Below are 16,740 nucleotides of genomic sequence, written 5' to 3'. Positions count from 1 at the left end.
CTGTAGTCCTCTGGTCCCCTGGTCCCCTGGTCCTCTGGTCCCGTAGCCCCTGGTTTCCTGGTCCCCTGGTCCTCTGGTCCTCTGGTCCCGTAGTCCATTGGTCCTCTAGTCTCCTGGTCCCCTGGTCCTCTGGTCCCCTGGTCCTCTGGCTCCTGATCCTCTGGTCCCCTGGACACCGGCTCCTCTTGTCCCCTGCTCCCCTAGTCCTCTTGTCCCCTGGTCCTCTGGCTCCTAGTCCTCTGGTCCCCTGGTCCCCTTGACTCCTGCTCCTCTTGTCCCCTGCTCCCCAGTCCCCTTGTCCCCTGGTCCTCTGGTTCCCAGGTACCCTGGTCATCTAGTCTCCTGGTCCCCTGGTCCTCTGGTCCCCTGGTCCTTTGGTCCCCTGGTCCCATGGTCCCCTGGTCCTCTGGTCCTGTAGTCCTCTGGTCCTCTGGTCCCCTGGTCCTCTGGTCCCGTAGCCCCTGGTTTCCTGGTCCCCTGGTCCTCTGGTCCCTGGTCCTCTGGTCCCGTAGTCCCCTGGTCCTCTAGTCCCCTGGTCCCCTGGTCCTCTGGTCCCCTGGTCCTCTGGCTCCTGGTCCTCTGGTCCCCTGGTCCCCTGGACACCGGCCCCTCTTGTCCCCTGCTCCCCTAGTCCTCTTGTCCCCTGGTCCTCTAGTCCCCTGGTCCCCTGGTCCTCTGGTCCCCTGGTCCTTTGGTCCCCTTGTCCCGTAGTCCCATGGTCCCCTGGTCCTCCGGTCCTGTAGTCCTCTGGTCCTCTTGTCCCCTGGTCCTCTTGTCCCGTAGTCCCCTGGTTTCCTGGTCCCCTGGTCCTCTGGTCCCCTGCTCTTCTGGCCCCCTTGTCCCCTGGTCCCCTGGTCATTTGGTCCCCTGGACCCCTGCTCCTCTTGTCCCCTGCTCCTCTAGTCCCCTGGTCCCCTGGTCGCCTGGTCCTCTGGTTCCCTAGTCCCCTGGTCCTCTAGTCCCCTGGTCCTCTGGTTCCCTGGTCCCCTGCTCCTCTGGTCCCCTGGTCCTCTGGCCCCCTGGTCCCCTGTTCCCTTGCTCCTCTGGTCCCCTGGACTCCTGCTCCTCTTGTCCCCTGCTCCCCTAGTCCCCTGGTCCCCTGGTCGCCTGGTCCTCTGGTCCCCTGGTCCTCTGGTCCCCTGGTCCTTTGGTCCCCTGGTCCCATGGTCCCCTGGTCCCCTGCTCCTCTGCCCCCCTGGTCCCCTGCTCCCTTGGTCCCCTGGTCCTCTGGCTCCTAGTCCTCTGGTCCCCTGGTCCCCTTGACTCCTGCTCCTCTTGTCCCCTGCTCCCCAGTCCCCTTGTCCCCAGGTCCTCTGGTTCCCAGGTCCCCAGGTCATCTAGTCTCCTGGTCCCCTGGTCCTCTGGTCCCCTGGTCCTTTGGTCCCCTGGTCCCATGGTCCCCTGTTCCTCTGGTCCTGTAGTCCTCTGGTCCTCTGGTCCCCTGGTCCTCTGGTCCCGTAGCCCCTGGTTTCCTGGTCCCCTGGTCCTCTGGTCTCTGGTCCTCTGGTCCCGTAGTCCCCTGGTCCTCTAGTCCCCTGGTCCCCTGGTCCTCTGGTCCCCTGGTCCTCTGGCTCCTGGTCCTCTGGTCCCCTGGTCCCCTGGACACCGGCCCCTCTTGTCCCCTGCTCCCCTAGTCCTCTTGTCCCCTGGTCCTCTAGTCCCCTGGTCCCCTGGTCCTCTGGTCCCCTGGTCCTTTGGTCCCCTTGTCCCGTAGTCCCATGGTCCCCTGGTCCTCCGATCCTGTAGTCCTCTGGTCCTCTGGTCCCCTGGTCCTCTGGTCCCGTAGTCCCCTGGTTTCCTGGTCCCCTGGTCCTCTGGTCCCCTGCTCCTCTGGCCCCCTGGTCCCCTGGTCCCCTGGTCCTTTGGTCCCCTGGACCCCTGCTCCTCTTGTCCCCTGCTCTTCTAGTCCCCTGGTCCCCTGGTCGCCTGGTCCTCTGGTCCCCTTGACTCCTGCTCCTCTTGTCCCCTGCTCCCCAGTCCCCTTGTCCCCAGGTCCTCTGGTTCCCAGGTCCCCTGGTCATCTAGTGCCTGGTCCCCTGGTCCTCTGGTCCCCTGGTCCTTTGGTCCCCTGGTCCCATGGTCCCCTGTTCCTCTGGTCCTGTAGTCCTCTGGTCCTCTGGTCCCCTGGTCCTCTGGTCCCGTAGCCCCTGGTTTCCTGGTCCCCTGGTCCTCTGGTCTCTGGTCCTCTGGTCCCGTAGTCCCCTGATCCTCTGGTCCCCTGGTCCCCTGGACACCGGCTCCTCTTGTCCCCTGCTCCCCTAGTCCTCTTGTCCCCTGGTCCTCTGGCTCCTAGTCCTCTGGTCCCCTGGTCCCCTTGACTCCTGCTCCTCTTGTCCCCTGCTCCCCAGTCCCCTTGTCCCCTGGTCCTCTGGTTCCCAGGTCCCCTGGTCATCTAGTCTCCTGGTCCCCTGGTCCTCTGGTCCCCTGGACCTTTGGTCCCCTGATCCCATGGTCCCCTGGTCCTCTGGTCCTGTAGTCCTCTGGTCCTCTGGTCCCCTGCTCTTCTGGCCCCCTTGTCCCCTGGTCCCCTGGTCCTTTGGTCCCCTGGACCCCTGCTCTCTTGTCCCCTGCTCCTCTAGTCCCCTGGTCCCCTGGTCGCCTGGTCCTCTGCTTCCCTAGTCCCCTGGTCCTCTAGTCCCCTGGTTCTCTGGTTCCCTGGTCCCCTGCTCCTCTGGTCCCCTGGTCCTCTGGCCCCCTGGTCCCCTGTTCCCTTGCTCCTCTGGTCCCCTGGACTCCTGCTCCTCTTGTCCCCTGCTCCCCTAGTCCCCTGGTCCCCTGGTCGCCTGGTCCTCTGGTCCCCTGGTCCTCTGGTCCCCTGGTCCTCTGGTCCCCTGGTCCTTTGGTCCCCTGGTCCCATGGTCCCCTGGTCCCCTGCTCCTCTGCCCCCCTGGTCCCCTGCTCCCTTGGGCCCCTGGTCCTCTGGCTCCTAGTCCTCTGGTCCCCTGGTCCCCTTGACTCCTGCTCCTCTTGTCCCCTGCTCCCCAGTCCCCTTGTCCCCAGGTCCTCTGGTTCCCAGGTCCCCTGGTCATCTAGTCTCCTGGTCCCCTGGTCCTCTGGTCCCCTGGTCCTTTGGTCCCCTGGTCCCATGGTCCCCTGTTCCTCTGGTCCTGTAGTCCTCTGGTCCTCTGGTCCCCTGGTCCTCTGGTCCCATAGCCCCTGGTTTCCTGGTCCCCTGGTCCTCTGGTCTCTGGTCCTCTGGTCCCGTAGTCCCCTGGTCCTCTAGTCCCCTGGTCCCCTGGTCCTCTGGTCCCCTGGTCCTCTGGCTCCTGGTCCTCTGGTCCCCTGGTCCCCTGGACACCGGCCCCTCTTGTCCCCTGCTCCCCTAGTCCTCTTGTCCCCTGGTCCTCTAGTCCCCTGGTCCCCTGGTCCTCTGGTCCCCTGGTCCTTTGGTCCCCTTGTTCCGTAGTCCCATGGTCCCCTGGTCCTCCGATCCTGTAGTCCTCTGGTCCTCTGGTCCCCTGGTCCTCTGGTCCCGTAGTCCCCTGGTTTCCTGGTCCCCTGGTCCTCTGGTCCCCTGCTCCTCTGGCCCCCTGGTCCCCTGGTCCCCTGGTCCTTTGGTCCCCTGGACCCCTGCTCCTCTTGTCCCCTGCTCTTCTAGTCCCCTGGTCCCCTGGTCGCCTGGTCCTCTGGTCCCCTTGACTCCTGCTCCTCTTGTCCCCTGCTCTTCTAGTCCCCTGGTCCCCTGGTCGCCTGGTCCTCTGGTCCCCTTGACTCCTGCTCCTCTTGTCCCCTGCTCCCCAGTCCCCTTGTCCCCAGGTCCTCTGGTTCCCAGGTCCCCTGGTCATCTAGTCGCCTGGTCCCCTGGTCCTCTGGTCCCCTGGTCCTTTGGTCCCCTGGTCCCATGGTCCCCTGTTCCTCTGGTCCTGTAGTCCTCTGGTCCTCTGGTCCCCTGGTCCTCTGGTCCCGTAGCCCCTGGTTTCCTGGTCCCCTGGTCCTCTGGTCTCTGGTCCTCTGGTCCCGTAGTCCCCTGATCCTCTGGTCCCCTGGTCCCCTGGACACCGGCTCCTCTTGTCCCCTGCTCCCCTAGTCCTCTTGTCCCCTGGTCCTCTGGCTCCTAGTCCTCTGGTCCCCTGGTCCCCTTGACTCCTGCTCCTCTTGTCCCCTGCTCCCCAGTCCCCTTGTACCCTGGTCCTCTGGTTCCCAGGTACCCTGGTCATCTAGTCTCCTGGTCCCCTGGTCCTCTGGTCCCCTGGACCTTTGGTCCCCTGATCCCATGGTCCCCTGGTCCTCTGGTCCTGTAGTCCTCTGGTCCTCTGGTCCCCTGCTCTTCTGGCCCCCTTGTCCCCTGGTCCCCTGGTCCTTTGGTCCCCTGGACCCCTGCTCTCTTGTCCCCTGCTCCTCTAGTCCCCTGGTCCCCTGGTCGCCTGGTCCTCTGGTTCCCTAGTCTCCTGGTCCTCTAGTCCCCTGGTTCTCTGGTTCCCTGGTCCTCTGCTCCTCTGGTCCCCTGGTCCTCTGGCCCCCTGGTCCCCTGTTCCCTTGCTCCTCTGGTCCCCTGGACTCCTGCTCCTCTTGTCCCCTGCTCCCCTAGTCCCCTGGTCCCCTGGTCGCCTGGTCCTCTGGTCCCCTGGTCCTCTGGTCCCCTGGTCCTTTGGTCCCCTGGTCCTTTGGTCCCCTGGTCCCATGGTCCCCTGGTCCCCTGCTCCTCTGCCCCCCTGGTCCCCTGCTCCCTTGGGCCCCTGGTCCTCTGGCTCCTAGTCCTCTGGTCCCCTGGTCCCCTTGACTCCTGCTCCTCTTGTCCCCTGCTCCCCAGTCCCCTTGTCCCCAGGTCCTCTGGTTCCCAGGTCCCCTGGTCATCTAGTCTCCTGGTCCCCTGGTCCTCTGGTCCCCTGGTCCTTTGGTCCCCTGGTCCCATGGTCCCCTGTTCCTCTGGTCCTGTAGTCCTCTGGTCCTCTGGTCCCCTGGTCCTCTGGTCCCGTAGCCCCTGGTTTCCTGGTCCCCTGGTCCTCTGGTCTCTGGGACTCTGGTCCCGTAGTCCCCTGGTCCTCTAGTCCCCTGGTCCCCTGGTCCCCTGGTCCTCTGGCTCCTGGTCCTCTGGTCCCCTGGTCCCCTGGACACCGGCCCCTCTTGTCCCCTGCTCCCCTAGTCCTCTTGTCCCCTGGTCCTCTAGTCCCCTGGTCCCCTGGTCCTCTGGTCCCCTTGTTCCGTAGTCCCATGGTCCCCTGGTCCTCCGATCCTGTAGTCCTCTGGTCCTCTGGTCCCCTGGTCCTCTGGTCCTGTAGTCCCCTGGTTTCCTGGTCCCCTGGTCCTCTGGTCCCCTGCTCCTCTGGCCGCCTGGTCCCCTGGTCCCCTGGTCCTTTGGTCCCCTGGACCCCTGCTCCTCTTGTCCCCTGCTCTTCTAGTCCCCTGGTCCCCTGGTCGCCTGGTCCTCTGGTCCCCTTGACTCCTGCTCCTCTTGTCCCCTGCTCCCCAGTCCCCTTGTCCCCAGGTCCTCTGGTTCCCAGGTCCCCTGGTCATCTAGTCGCCTGGTCCCCTGGTCCCCTGGTCCTCTGGTCCCCTGGTCCTTTGGTCCCCTGGTCCCATGGTCCCCTGTTCCTCTGGTCCTGTAGTCCTCTGGTCCTCTGGTCCCCTGGTCCTCTGTTCCCGTAGCCCCTGGTTTCCTGGTCCCCTGGTCCTCTGGTCTCTGGTCCTCTGGTCCCGTAGTCCCCTGATCCTCTGGTCCCCTGGTCCCCTGGACACTGGCTCCTCTTGTCCCCTGCTCCCCTAGTCCTCTTGTCCCCTGGTCCTCTGGCTCCTAGTCCTCTGGTCCCCTGGCCCCTTGACTCCTGCTCCTCTTGTCCCCTGCTCCCCAGTCCCCTTGTCCCCTGGTCCTCTGGTTCCCAGGTCCCCTGGTCATCTAGTCTCCTGGTCCCCTGGTCCTCTGGTCCCCTGGTCCTTTGGTCCCTTGGTCCCATGGTCCCCTGGTCCTCTGGTCCTCTGGTCCCCTGGTCCTCTGGTCCCGAAGCCCCTGGTTTCCTGGTCCCATGGTCCTCTGGTCCCTGGTCCCGTAGTCCCCTGGTCCTCTAGTCCCCTGGTCCCCTGGTCCTCTGGTCCCCTGGTCCTCTGGCTCCTGGTCCTCTGGTCCCCTGGTCCCCTGGACACCGGCCCCTCTTGTCCCCTGCACCCCTAGTCCTCTTGTCCCCTGGTCCTCTAGTCCCCTGGTCCCCTGGTCCTCTGGTCCCCTGGTCCTTTGGCCCCCTTGTCCCGTAGTCCCATGGTCCCCTGGTCCTCCGGTCCTGTAGTCCTCTGGTCCTCTTGTCCCCTGGTCCTCTGGTCCCATAGTCCCCTGATTTCCTGGTCCCCTGGTCCTCTGGTCCCCTGCTCTTCTGGCCCCCTTGTCCCCTGGTCCCCTGGTCCTTTGGTCCCCTGGACCCCTGCTCCTCTTGTCCCCTGCTCCTCTAGTCCCCTGGTCCCCTGGTCCTCTGGTCCCCTGGTCCTCTGGCTCCTGGTCCTCTGGTCCCCTGGTCCCCTGGACACCGGCCCCTCTTGTCCCCTGCACCCCTAGTCCTCTTGTCCCCTGGTCCTCTAGTCCCCTGGTCCCCTGGTCCTCTGGTCCCCTGGTCCTTTGGCCCCCTTGTCCCGTAGTCCCATGGTCCCCTGGTCCTCCGGTCCTGTAGTCCTCTGGTCCTCTTGTCCCCTGGTCCTCTGGTCCCATAGTCCCCTGATTTCCTGGTCCCCTGGTCCTCTGGTCCCCTGCTCTTCTGGCCCCCTTGTCCCCTGGTCCCCTGGTCCTTTGGTCCCCTGGACCCCTGCTCCTCTTGTCCCCTGCTCCTCTAGTCCCCTGGTCCCCTGGTCGCCTGGTCCTCTGGTTCCCTAGTCCCCTGGTCCTCTAGTCCCCTGGTCCCCTGGTCCTCTGGTTCCCTGGTCCCCTGCTCCTCTGGTCCCCTGGTCCTCTGGCCCCCTGGTCCCCTGTTCCCCTGCTCCTCAGGTCCCCTGGACTCCTGCTCCTCTTGTCCCCTGCTCCCCTAGTCCCCTGGTCCCCTGGTCGCCTGGTCCTCTGGTCCCCTGGTCCTCTGGTCTTCTGGTCCTTTGGTCCCCTGGTCCTTTGGTCCCCTGGTCCCATGGTCCCCTGGTCCCCTGCTCCTCTGCCCCCCTGGTCCCCTGCTCCCTTGGTCCCCTGGTCCTCTGGCTCCTAGTCCTCTGGTCCCCTGGTCCCCTTGAGTCCTGCTCCTCTTGTCCCCTGCTCCCCAGTCCCCTTGTCCCCAGGTCCTCTGGTTCCCAGGTCCCCTGGTCATCTAGTCTCCTGGTCCCCTGGTCCTCTGGTCCCCTGGTCCTTTGGTCCCCTGGTCCCATGGTCCCCTGTTCCTCTGGTCCTGTAGTCCTCTGGTCCTCTGGTCCCCTGGTCCTCTGGTCCCGTAGCCCCTGGTTTCCTGGTCCCCTGGTCCTCTGGTCTCTGGTCCTCTGGTCCCGTAGTCCCCTGGTCCTCTAGTCCCCTGGTCCCCTGGTCCTCTGGTCCCCTGGTCCTCTGGCTCCTGGTCCTCTGGTCCCCTGGTCCCCTGGACACCGGCCCCTCTTGTCCCCTGCTCCCCTAGTCCTCTTGTCCCCTGGTCCTCTAGTCCCCTGGTCCCCTGGTCCTCTGGTCCCCTGGTCCTTTGGTCCCCTTGTCCCGTAGTCCCATGTTCCCCTGGTCCTCCGATCCTGTAGTCCTCTGGTCCTCTGGTCCCCTGGTCCTCTGGTCCCATAGTCCCCTGGTTTCCTGGTCCCCTGGTCCTCTGCTCCCCTGCTCCTCTGGCCCCCTGGTCCCCTGGTCCTTTGGTCCCCTGGACCCCTGCTCCTCTTGTCCCCTGCTCTTCTAGTCCCCTGGTCCCCTGGTCGCCTGGTCCTCTGGTTCCCTAGTCCTATGGTCCTCTAGTCCCCTGGTCCTCTGGTCCCCTGGTCCCCTGGTCATTTGGTCCCCTGGTCCTTTGTTCCCCTGGTCCCATGGTCCCCTGGTCCCCTGCTCCTCTGCCTCCCTGGTCCCCTGCTCCCTTGGTCCCCTGGTCTTCTGGTCCCCTGGTCCCCTGGACTCCTGCTCCTCTTGTCCCCTGCTCCCCCAGTCCCCTGGTCTCCTGGTCCTCTGGTTCCCAGGTCCCCTGGTCCCCTGGTCCTCTGGTCCCGTAGTCCCCTGGTCCTTTGGTCCCCTGGTCCCCTGGTCCCATGGTCCCCTGGTCCTCTGGTCCTGTAGTCCTCTGGTCCTCCGGTCCCCTGGTTCTCTGGTCCCGTTGCCCCTGGTTTCCTGGTCCCCTGGTCCTCTGGTCCTCTGGTCCCTGGTCCTCTGGTCTGAAGTCCCCTGGTCCTCTAGTCCCCTGGTCCACTGGTCCTCTGGTCCCCTGGTCCTCTGGCTCCTGGTCCTCTGGTCCCCTGGTCCCCTGGACACCGGCTCCTCTTGTCCCCTGCTCCCCTAGTCCTCTTGTCCCCTGGTCCTCTGGTTCCCTAGTCCCCTGGTCCTCTAGTCCCCTGGTCCCCTGGTCCTCTGGTCCCTTGGTCCTTTGGTCCCCTTGTCTCCTGGTCCCATGGTCCCCTGGTCCTCCGGTCCTGTAGTCCTCTGGTCCTCTGGTCCCCTGGTCCTCTGGTCCCGTAGTCCCCTGGTTTCCTGGTCCCCTGGTCCTCTGGTCCCCTGCTCCTCTGGCCCCCTGGTCCCCTGGTCCCCTCGTCCTCTGGTCCCCTGGACCCCTGCTCCTCTTGTCCCCTGCTCCTCTAGTCCCCCGGTCCCCTGGTCCTCTGGTTCCCTAGTCCCCTGATCCTCTAGTCCCCTGGTCCCCTGGTCATCTGGTCCCCTGGTCCTTTGGTCCCCTGGTCCTTTGGTCCCTTGGTCCCATGGTCCCCTGGTCCCCTGCCCCCCTGGTCCCCTGCTCCCTTGGTCCCCTGGTCCTCTGGCTCCTGGTCCTCTGGTCCCCTGGTCCCCTGGACTCCTGCTCCTCTTGTCCCCTGCTCCCCTAGTCCCCTGGTCCCCTGGTCCTCTGGTTCCCAGGTCCCCTGGTCCTCTGGTCCCGTAGTCCCCTGGTCCTTTGGTCCCCTGGTCCCCTGGTCCCATGGTCCCCTGGTCCTCTAGTCCTGTAGTCCTCTGGTCCCCTGGTTCCCTGGTCCTCTGGTCCCGTAGCCCCTGGTTTCTTGGTCCCCTGGTCCTCTGGTCCTCTGGTCCCGTAGTCCCCTGGTCCTCGAGTCCCCTGGTCCCCTGGTCCTCTGGTCCCCTGGTCCTTTGGTCCCCTGGTCCCATGGTCCCCTGTTCCTCTGGTCCTGTAGTCCTCTGGTCCCGTAGCCCCTGGTTTCCTGGTCCCCTGGTCCTCTGGTCCCTGGTCCTCTGGTCCCATAGTCCCCTGGTCCTCTAGTCCCCTGGTCCCCTGGTCCTCTGGTCCCCTGGTCCTCTGGCTCCAGGTCCTCTGGTCCCCTGGACACCGGCCCCTCTTGTCCCCTGCTCCCCTAGTCCTCTTGTCCCCTGGTCCTCTAGTCCCCTGGTCCCCTGGTCCTCTGGTCCCCTGGTCTTTTGGTCCCCTTGTCCCGTAGTCCCATGGTGCCCTGGTCCTCCGGTCCTGTAGTCCTCTGGTCCTCTGGTCCCCTGGTCCTCTGGTCCCGTAGTCCCCTGGTTTCCTGGTCCCCTGGTCCTCTGGTCCCCTGCTCCTCTGGCCCCCTGGTCCCCTGGTCCCCTGGTCCTTTGGTCCCCTGGACCCCTGCTCCTCTTGTCCCCTGCTCTTCTAGTCCCCTGGTCCCCTGGTCGCCTGGTCCTCTGGTTCCCTAGTCCCCTGGTCCTCTAGTCCCCTGGTCCCCTGGTCCTCTGGTCCCCTGGTCCCCTGGTCATTTGGTCCCCTGGTCCTTTGGTCCCCTGGTCCCATGGTCCCCTGGTCCCCTGCTCCTCTACCCCCTGGTCCCCTGCTCCCTTGGTCCCCTGGTCCTCTGGTCCCCTGGTCCCCTGGACTCCTGTTCCACTTGTCCCCTGCTCCCCCAGCCCCCTGGTCTCCTGGTCCTCTGGTTCCCAGGTCCCCTGGTCCCCTGGTCCTCTGGTCCCGTAGTCCCCTGGTCCCCTGGTCCCATGGTCCCCTGGTCCTCTGGTCCTGTAGTCCTCTGGTCCTCTGGTCCCCTGGTTCTCTGGTCCCGTTGCCCCTGGTTTCCTGGTCCCCTGGTCCTCTGGTCCTCTGGTCCTCTCGTCCCTGGTCCTCTGGTCCCGAAGTCCCCTGGTCCTCTAGTCCCCTGGTCCCCTGGTCCTCTGGTCCCCTGGTCCTCTGGCTCCTGGTCCTCTGGTCCCCTGGTCCCCTGGACACCGGCTCCTCTTGTCCCCTGCTCCCCTAGTCCTCTTGTCCCCATGTCCTCTGGTTCCCTAGTCCCCTGGTCCTCTAGTCCCCTGTCCCCTGGTCCTCTGGTCCCCTGGTCCTCTGGTCCCCTGGTCCTTTGGTCCCCTTGTCCCCTGGTCCCATGGTCCCCTGGTCCTCCGGTCCTGTAGACATCTGGTCCTCTGGTCCCCTGGTCCTCTGGTCCCGTAGTCCCCTGGTTTCCTGGTCCCCTGGTCCTCTGGTCCCCTGCTCCTCTGGCCCCCTGGTCCCCTGGTCCCCTGGTCCTCTGGTCCCCTGGACCCCTGCTCCTCTTGTCCCCTGCTCCTCTAGTCCCCTGGTCCCCTGGTCGCCTGGTCCTCTGGTTCCCTAGTCCCCTGGTCCTCTAGTCCCCTGGTCCCCTGGTCATCTGGTCCCCTGGTCCCCTGGTCCTTTGGTCCCCTGGTCCTTTGGTCCCATGGTCCCCTGGTCCCCTGGTCCTCTTCCCCCCTGGTCCCCTGCTCCCTTGGTCCCCTGGTCCTCTGGCTCCTGGTCCTCTGGTCCCCTGGTCCCCTGGACTCCTGCTCCTCTTGTCCCCTGCTCCCCTAGTCCCCTGGTCCCCTGGTCCTCTGGTTCCCAGGTCCCCTGGTCCTCTGGTCCCGTAGTCCCCTGGTCCTTTAGTCCCCTGGTCCCCTGGTCCCATGGTCCCCTGGTCCTCTGGTCCTGTAGTCCTCTGGTCCCCTGGTTCCCTGGTCCTCTGGTCCCGTAGCCCCTGGTTTCTTGGTCCCCTGGTCCTCTGGTCCTCTGGTCCTCTGGTCCTATGGTCCCGTAGTCCCCTGGTCCTCTAGTCCCCTGGTCCCCTGGTCCTCTGGTCCCCTGGTCCTTTGGTCCCCTTGTCCCGTAGTCCCATGGTCCCCTGGTCCTCCGGTCCTGTAGTCCTCTGGTCCTCTGGTCCCCTGGTCCTCTGGTCCTGTAGTCCCCTGGTTTCCTGGTCCCCTGGTCCTCTGGTCCTCTGGTCCCCTGGTTCTCTGGTCCTGTTGCCCCTGGTTTCCTGGTCCCCTGGTCCTCTGGTCCTCTGGTCCTCTCGTCCCTGGTCCTCTGGTCCCGAAGTCCCCTGGTCCTCTAGTCCCCTGGTCCCCTGGTCCTCTGGTCCCCTGGTCCTCTGGCTCCTGGTCCTCTGGTCCCCTGGTCCCCTGGACACCGGCTCCTCTTGTCCCCTGCTCCCCTAGTCCTCTTGTCCCCATGTCCTCTGGTTCCCTAGTCCCCTGGTCCTCTAGTCCCCTGTCCCCTGGTCCTCTGGTCCCCTGGTCCTCTGGTCCCCTGGTCCTTTGGTCCCCTTGTCCCCTGGTCCCATGGTCCCCTGGTCCTCCGGTCCTGTAGTCCTCTGGTCCTCTGGTCCCCTGGTCCTCTGGTCCCGTAGTCCCCTGGTTTCCTGGTCCCCTGGTCCTCTGGTCCTCTGGTCCTCTGGCCCCCTGGTCCCCTGGTCCTCTGGTCCCCTGGACCCCTGCTCCTCTTGTCCCCTGCTCCTCTAGTCCCCTGGTCCCCTGGTCGCCTGGTCCTCTGGTTCCCTAGTCCCCTGGTCCTCTAGTCCCCTGGTCCCCTGGTCATCTGGTCCCCTGGTCCCCTGGTCCTTTGGTCCCCTGGTCCTTTGGTCCCCTGGTCCCATGGTCCCCTGGTCCCCTGGTCCTCTTCCCCCCTGGTCCCCTGCTCCCTTGGTCCCCTGGTCCTCTGGCTCCTGGTCCTCTGGTCCCCTGGTCCCCTGGACTCCTGCTCCTCTTGTCCCCTGCTCCCCTAGTCCCCTGGTCCCCTGGTCCTCTGGTTCCCAGGTCCCCTGGTCCTCTGGTCCCGTAGTCCCCTGGTCCTTTAGTCCCCTGGTCCCCTGGTCCCATGGTCCCCTGGTCCTCTGGTCCTGTAGTCCTCTGGTCCCCTGGTTCCATGGTCCTCTGGTCCCGTAGCCCCTGGTTTCTTGGTCCCCTGGTCCTCTGGTCCTCTGGTCCTCTGGTCCTCTGGTCCCGTAGTCCCCTGGTCCTCTAGTCCCCTGGTCCCCTGGTCCTCTGGTCCCCTGGTCCTTTGGTCCCCTTGTCCCGTAGTCCCATGGTCCCCTGGTCCTCCGGTCCTGTAGTCCTCTGGTCCTCTGGTCCCCTGGTCCTCTGGTCCTGTAGTCCCCTGGTTTCCTGGTCCCCTGGTCCTCTGGTCCTCTGGTCCCTGGTCCTCTGGTCCCCTGGTCCCCTGGTCGCCTGGTCCTCTGGTTCATTAGTCCCCTGGTCCTCTAGTCCCCTGGTCCCCTGGTCATCTGGTCCCCTGGTCCCCTGGTCCTTTGGTCCCCTGATCCTTTGGTCCCCTGGTCCCCTGCTCCTCTGCCCCCCAGGTCCCCTGCTCCCTTGGTCCCCTGGTCCTATGGCTCCTGTTCCTCTGGTCCCCTGGTCCCCTGGACTCCTGCTCCTCTTGTCCCCTGCTCCCCTAGTCCCCTGGTCCCCTGGTCCTCTGGTTCCCAGGTCTCCGGGTCCTCTGGTCCCGTAGTCCCCTGGTCCTTTGGTCCCCTGGTCCCATGGTCCCCTGGTCCTCTGGTCCTGTAGTCCTCTGGTCCTCTGGTCCCCTGGTCCTCTGGTCCCGTAGCCCCTGGTTTCCTGGTCCCCTGGTCCTCTGGTCCCTGGTCCTCTGATCCCATAGTCCCCTGGTCCTCTAGTCCCCTGGTCCCCTGGTCCTCTGGTCCCCTGGTCCTCTGGCTCCTGGTCCTCTGGTCCCCTGGTCCCCTGGACACCGGCTCCTCTTGTCCCCTGCTCCCCTAGTCCTCTTGTCCCCTGGTCCTCTGGTTCCCTAGTCCCCAGGTCCTCTAGTCCCCTGGTCCCCTGGTCCTCTGGTCCCCTGGTCCTTTGGTCCCCTTTTCCCCTGGTCCCATGGTCACCTGGTCCTCCGGTCCTGTAGTCCTCTGGTCCTCTGGTCCCCTGGTTCTCTGGTCCCGTAGTCCCCTGGTTTCCTGGTCCCCTGGTCCTCTGGTCCCCTGCTCCTCTGGCCCCCTGGTCCTCTGGTCCCCTGGACCCCTGCTCCTCTTGTCCCCTGCTCCTCTAGTCCCCTGGTCGCCTGGTCCTCTGGTTCCCTAGTCCCCTGGTCCTCTAGTCCCCTGGTCCCCTGGTCCTCTGGTCCCCTGGTCCCCTGGTCCTTTGGTCCCCTGGTCCTTTGGTCCCCTGGTCCCATGGTCCCCTGCTCCTCTGCCCCCCTGGTCCCCTGATCCCTTGGTCCCCAGGTCCTCTGGCTCCTGGTCCTCTGGTCCCCTGGTCCCCTGCTCCTCTGGTCCCCTGGTCCTTTGGTCCCCTTGTCCCGTAGTCCCATGGTCCCCTGGTCCTCCGGTCCTGTAGTCCTCTGGTCCTCTGGTCCCCTGGTCCTCTGGTCCCGTAGTCCCCTGGTCCTCTAGTCCCCTGGTCCCCTGGTCCTCTGGTCCCCTGGTCCTTTGGTCCCCTTGTCCCGTAGTCCCATCGTCCCCTGGTCCTCCGGTCCTGTAGTCCTCTGGTCCTCTGGTCCCCTGGTCCTCTGGTCCTGTAGTCCCCTGGTTTCCTGGTCCCCTGGTCCTCTGGTCCTCTGGTCCCTGGTCCTCTGGTCCCCTGGTCCCCTGGTCGCCTGGTCCTCTGGTTCATTAGTCCCCTGGTCCTCTAGTCCCCTGGTCCCCTGGTCCTTTGGTCCCCTTGTCCCATAGTCCCATGGTCCCCTGGTCCTCCGGCCCTGTAGTCCTCTGGTCCTCTGGTCCCCTGGTCCTCTGGTCCTGTAGTCCCCTGGTTTCCTGGTCCCCTGGTCCTCTGGTCCTCTGGTCCCCTGGTTCTCTGGTCCCGTTGCCCCTGGTTTCCTGGTCCCCTGGTCCTCTGGTCCTCTGGTCCTCTCGTCCCTGGTCCTCTGGTCCCGAAGTCCCCTGGTCCTCTAGTCCCATGGTCCCCTGGTCCTCTGGTCCCCTGGTCCTCTGGCTCCTGGTCCTCTGGTCCCCTGGTCCCCTGGACACCGGCTCCTCTTGTCCCCTGCTCCCCTAGTCCTCTTGTCCCCATGTCCTCTGGTTCCCTAGTCCCCTGGTCCTCTAGTCCCCTGTCCCCTGGTCCTCTGGTCCCCTGGTCCTCTGGTCCCCTGGTCCTTTGGTCCCCTTGTCCCCTGGTCCCATGGTCCCCTGGTCCTCCGGTCCTGTAGTCCTCTGGTCCTCTGGTCCCCTGGTCCTCTGGTCCCGTAGTCCCCTGGTTTCCTGGTCCCCTGGTCCTCTGGTCCCCTGCTCCTCTGGCCCCCTGGTCCCCTGGTCCCCTGGTCCTCTGGTCCCCTGGACCCCTGCTCCTCTTGTCCCCTGCTCCTCTAGTCCCCTGGTCCCCTGGTCGCCTGGTCCTCTGTTTCCCTAGTCCCCTGGTCCTCTAGTCCCCTGGTCCCCTGGTCATCTGGTCCCCTGGTCCCCTGGTCCTTTGGTCCCCTGGTCCTTTGGTCCCCTGGTCCCATGGTCCCCTGGTCCCCTGGTCCTCTTCCCCCCTGGTCCCCTGCTCCCTTGGTCCCCTGGTCCTCTGGCTCCTGGTCCTCTGGTCCCCTGGTCCCCTGGACTCCTGCTCCTCTTGTCCCCTGCTCCCCTAGTCCCCTGGTCCCCTGGTCCTCTGGTTCCCAGGTCCCCTGGTCCTCTGGTCCCGTAGTCCCCTGGTCCTTTAGTCCCCTGGTCCCCTGGTCCCATGGTCCCCTGGTCCTCTGGTCCTGTAGTCCTCTGGTCCCCTGGTTCCCTGGTCCCCTTGTCCCATAGTCCCATGGTCCCCTGGTCCTCCGGTCCTGTAGTCCTCTGGTCCTCTGGTCCCCTGGTCCTCTGGTCCTGTAGTCCCCTGGTTTCCTGGTCCCCTGGTCCTCTGGTCCTCTGGTCCCTGGTCCTCTGGTCCCCTGGTCCCCTGGTCGCCTGGTCCTCTGGTTCATTAGTCCCCTGGTCCTCTAGTCCCCTGGTCCCCTGGTCATCTGGTCCCCTGGTCCCCTGGTCCTTTGGTCCCCTGATCCTTTGGTCCCCTGGTCCCCTGCTCCTCTGCCCCCCAGGTCCCCTGCTCCCTTGGTCCCCTGGTCCTATGGCTCCTGTTCCTCTGGTCCCCTGGTCCCCTGGACTCCTGCTCCTCTTGTCCCCTGCTCCCCTAGTCCCCTGGTCCCCTGGTCCTCTGGTTCCCAGGTCTCCGGGTCCTCTGGTCCCGTAGTCCCCTGGTCCTTTGGTCCCCTGGTCCCATGGTCCCCTGGTCCTCTGGTCCTGTAGTCCTCTGGTCCTCTGGTCCCCTGGTCCTCTGGTCCAGTAGCCCCTGGTTTCCTGGTCCCCTGGTCCTCTGGTCCCTGGTCCTCTGATCCCATAGTCCCCTGGTCCTCTAGTCCCCTGGTCCCCTGGTCCTCTGGTCCCCTGGTCCTCTGGCTCCTGGTCCTCTGGTCCCCTGGTCCCCTGGACACCGGCTCCTCTTGTCCCCTGCTCCCCTAGTCCTCTTGTCCCCTGGTCCTCTGGTTCCCTAGTCCCCAGGTCCTCTAGTCCCCTGGTCCCCTGGTCCTCTGGTCCCCTGGTCCTTTGGTCCCCTTGTCCCCTGGTCCCATGGTCACCTGGTCCTCCGGTCCTGTAGTCCTCTGGTCCTCTGGTCCCCTGGTTCTCTGGTCCCGTAGTCCCCTGGTTTCCTGTTCCCCTGGTCCTCTGGTCCCCTGCTCCTCTGGCCCCCTGGTCCTCTGGTCCCCTGGACCCCTGCTCCTCTTGTCCCCTGCTCCTCTAGTCCCCTGGTCGCCTGGTCCTCTGGTTCCCTAGTCCCCTGGTCCTCTAGTCCCCTGGTCCCCTGGTCCTCTGGTCCCCTGGTCCCCTGGTCCTTTGGTCCCCTGGTCCTTTGGTCCCCTGGTCCCATGGTCCCCTGCTCCTCTGCCCCCCTGGTCCCCTGCTCCCTTGGTCCCCAGGTCCTCTGGCTCCTGGTCCTCTGGTCCCCTGGTCCCCTGCTCCTCTGGTCCCCTGGTCCTTTGGTCCCCTTGTCCCATAGTCCCATGGTCCCCTGGTCCTCCGGTCCTGTAGTCCTCTGGTCCTCTGGTCCCCTGGTCCTCTGGTCCCGTAGTCCCCTGGTCCTCTAGTCCCCTGGTCCCCTGGTCCTCTGGTCCCCTGGTCCTTTGGTCCCCTTGTCCCGTAGTCCCATGGTCCCCTGGTCCTCCGGTCCTGTAGTCCTCTGGTCCTCTGGTCCCCTGGTCCTCTGGTCCTGTAGTCCCCTGGTTTCCTGGTCCCCTGGTCCTCTGGTCCTCTGGTCCCTGGTCCTCTGGTCCCCTGGTCCCCTGGTCGCCTGGTCCTCTGGTTCATTAGTCCCCTGGTCCTCTAGTCCCCTGGTCCCCTGGTCATCTGGTCCCCTGGTCCCCTGGTCCTTTGGTCCCCTGATCCTTTGGTCCCATGGTCCCCTGCTCCTCTGCCCCCCAGGTCCCCTGCTCCCTTGGTCCCCTGGTCCTATGGCTCCTGGTCCTCTGGTCCCCTGGTCCCTTGGACTCCTGCTCCTCTTGTCCCCTGCTCCCCTAGTCCCCTGGTCCCCTGGTCCTCTGGTTCCCAGGTCCCCGGGTC

This window comes from Ambystoma mexicanum, chromosome 7p, assembly GCF_040938575.1.
Source record: "Ambystoma mexicanum isolate Mex_15411 chromosome 7p, UKY_AmexF1_1, whole genome shotgun sequence".
Lineage (NCBI taxonomy): Eukaryota > Metazoa > Chordata > Amphibia > Caudata > Ambystomatidae > Ambystoma > Ambystoma mexicanum.
This window is presented reverse-complemented; position numbering follows the sequence as displayed.